Below are 2,252 nucleotides of genomic sequence, written 5' to 3' on the forward strand. Positions count from 1 at the left end.
TATATATATATATTTTTTTTTTCATGAAAATAATCGTCGTCGTAATGTTTTTTTTTTTTGGTGAAATATTACTTTGCCATTTCTGGACAGGTTTTTGCGTTTCCAAGGGGGAAAAAAATGAAAAAGCCACTCAACGACCAAAAAAACCAAAACAATCAAATGACCTGTGTAATGTTTAGTATACATGACAGTTGAGTAAAGATTGTCACTGATTGCCGAAAACTCTAAAGTTATATGTGGTGAAATATGTGCATTTTTAACATACATAATTGCCTTCAATTATAGTGTTTAGCCGTCAGAAGTGATGCATCTTCTTAAAGGAGAAAGTGTCCACAGCACTTGTTCTACCTGTCGAAAGACATTTTACCAATTGGCGGTTGAAAGACACCCCTGTGGGTTATCAGGTGTAAAAGCACTGAAGTGAGTTTTAACTTTCACACTCATACAGTTTATAAAATCCCATCTAGATATGTAGTATTTGTTGGTTGAGAGAGCGTTGATCTCCCCTCTGTTAGGTTTTGTTTAGTCTTTTCTGTCGATTAGTCTCTGTAGTCAGTGAAGGTACAGCAAAATAGTGTTGTAAACGTGAGTCTAAAGGCTCCCGGTTGGGTGTCAGTGTTCGGCTGCTTCCGGTGATCGGATCTATTTGGCCTTTTGCACCAGCACAAATTCAATCTCTGATGTCGATCCAGTTTGCCTTTCAGAATGTCTCCCACTTACTTTTTGCACAGAAAACACGGGCTTATGTTGTATATCCTTTACAAACGTTAACTAATTTTTTGTTTGTTTTTATATTTTACATTACTTTCAATGTTATTTTTATGCTCTTATGTATAAAAGTATGATTGTAAATGAGTGTACGTGAATGTTTGCTTCATATCACCACGTCTGCTTGTGAAAACTACCAACAAACTGGCATTGGAAGGTAAAAATACAATATATTGATGGTTTATGGAAACCAGGGAACTTTAATTTGTTTGACGATCAGCAATAACACTTTGAAATTTTTTTCTCTTTTTCTCCACGCCAAACTGAGATGAATTGCTCAAAGAAAATATTGTGTCAAATGGAGTTTAGAGAAAATGTATTCATGCTGCAGTCAAATAGGAATAATAAAAGGAAAGTGAAAGCCCTGACCCTGGAGCACAAGAGCAGTCTTAAGTCGCTGGGGTATATTTGTAGCAATAGCCAAAAATACATTGTATGGGTCAAAATTGTTTTTTCTTTTATGCCAAAAATCATTAGGATATTAAGTAAAGATCATGTTCCATGAAGATATTTTGTAAATTTCCTACCGTAAATATATTAAAACTTAATTTTTAATTAGTAATATGCATTGCTAAGAACTTCATTTGGACAACTCTGAAGGTGATTGTATCTCAGCCAAATATTGTCCTATCCTAACAAACCATACATCAATGGAAAGCTTATTTATTCAGCTTTCATATGACGTATAAATCTAAATTTCGAAAAATTGACCCTTATGACTGGTTTTGTGGTCCAGGGTCACACTTATAAATATATATATATAAGTCTATTTGCAGAATATAGAGTAGAATATTCACAAAACTTTGAGATTGACACTGCCCAATGTCACTGTAAGATCACCAGATCTGTTCCTACTATTCTGACCCACATTCTCATCACGGTTTATTGTGTTTGGTGGCTGGTTTTTGAATGTGTCATTTTTCATGACCTCAGAACCCCATGCAGCACAATATCTCAATCACTGGTGTGTTTTTGATTTGGAAAACCAACGGTGTGTGATTGAATAATTTATTATTACAAGAATGGTTATCGTGTTCCAGAAATAAATTATTTTCTTGTTTAAAAAACAAGTTGGTCTTATGTGATTTTTCTCCAGGGGGTATGCATTTTTACTAGGGTTTTTTATTTTATTATTTTTGTATTTTGTCAGTTGTATCTGTATCTGTGGCTCAGTGGTAGAGCATTGCGTTAGCAGTGCCAAAGGTTGTGGGTTCGATTCCAAGGGAACACACATACTGGTAAAAAAAAATGTATCGCATGAATGCACTGTAAGTTGCTTTGGATAAAAGCGTCTGCTAAATGCATAAATTATAATTAATTAAATTAATTAAGTTTTTTTTTAAATTTTTTATTAAAAAGTATCATATGCACACCAAGGCTGCATTTATTTGATCAAAAATACAGTGAAAACAGTAATATTGCGGAATATTATTACAATTTAAAATAACCATTTTCTATTTGAATTTAATTTCAAATGTCATTTG

Source organism: Sinocyclocheilus grahami, unplaced genomic scaffold (genome assembly GCF_001515645.1).
Source record: "Sinocyclocheilus grahami isolate Dianchi unplaced genomic scaffold, SAMN03320097.WGS_v1.1 scaffold190.1, whole genome shotgun sequence".
NCBI classification, from domain to species: domain Eukaryota; kingdom Metazoa; phylum Chordata; class Actinopteri; order Cypriniformes; family Cyprinidae; genus Sinocyclocheilus; species Sinocyclocheilus grahami.